The sequence below is a fragment of the Aplysia californica genome, unplaced genomic scaffold (genome assembly GCF_000002075.1).
Source record: "Aplysia californica isolate F4 #8 unplaced genomic scaffold, AplCal3.0 scaffold00446, whole genome shotgun sequence".
Lineage (NCBI taxonomy): Eukaryota > Metazoa > Mollusca > Gastropoda > Aplysiida > Aplysiidae > Aplysia > Aplysia californica.
This window is the reverse complement of record NW_004797716.1, coordinates 324,142-325,142: the sequence shown is the minus strand read 5'-3', so window position 1 is coordinate 325,142 and position 1,001 is coordinate 324,142. Positions and strand designations below refer to the sequence as shown.

General features: G+C 36.7%; 1 protein-coding gene across 1 annotated transcript in view; it reads right to left on the bottom strand.

The window, feature by feature from the left end:
- LOC101856677 overlaps positions 1 to 1,001 on the bottom strand; it is a 15,099-nt gene that overhangs the window by 9,955 nt on the left and 4,143 nt on the right. The window contains exon 2 of the mRNA XM_005105004.3: positions 609 to 698. The gene's annotated coding sequence lies outside the window, so the exon portion shown is untranslated. The remainder of the gene's footprint in view (positions 1 to 608; positions 699 to 1,001) is intronic.

Below are 1,001 nucleotides of genomic sequence, written 5' to 3'. Positions count from 1 at the left end.
TTCTCTCTCTCTCTCTCTCTCTCTCTCTCTCTCTTTTTTTTTTTTTTCTTTTTTTCTTTTTGGTTAAACTTAGTTGGTCCATACGGTAATTTAATTGGTTTTACACCCTTATCAACACTATAGAGCTCCGAATTTTACGCACGTCTACGATAGGACTGGGCAAAATGGTGATGATGAAAATAATAATAACAAAAAGTAGAAGAATTATAATAACAATAATGATGATGGAGATGACAATTTGTATAGCTCCCAATGCCGTACAATACAGCTCTCGGCGCTTTTCAGTGCCTTCAAAAAACAAGTGAATGAAGATGCATATTATAATTTAGGAAGAGAGATTCAGACCTTGCCTGTAAGGGGCAATCTGGGCTGAGAGGGATACAGCATCCTAGCAGAAAGACCAATACACTAGATTAAAAATTTTTCTTCACTCTAGAATCGAACTTTGCTTTACTTCATTCGAAAACGATGCATCTAACCCATACACTACTGACGCCAGTTATATTGTTTAAGACAAAAAATTCAATTTTTTTTTTTTTTTTAATTTATAATTTTTTGACGTTAAAAGTTGACCTAGATGTTTCAGAGAGACCAACATGGTGACCTACTTGTCTGCTCAGGCGATGACGTAGTCTGCTGGTAGCCTGGTGTAGTGTCCCCAGGGGTCGTCCCCTGATCAGACCCTGTTGTGATTATGACTGTGGAGAAGATGTATCTTTTGAAAACGAATCCGTTAGTATGCTTTTACTGAATATGTGAGAGACATTTTAACTCAAAAACAAGTCTCCCTTTTGTCATTTATGAGGTGAATGATGTCATAAAGGAGGAGAAAGATTTCAAGTGGACGCTTTCGCGTTAACAACAATTATATAATTGATTGTAAAGGAAAAGAAGCATCTATTAGTTTTTTTCAAAACGCAGAGTGCAATGGAGAAAACATGAACATGCACAGCAAATTACAAGAAAATTATTAGACCACCACAGCATAGCTACCTCGCCCC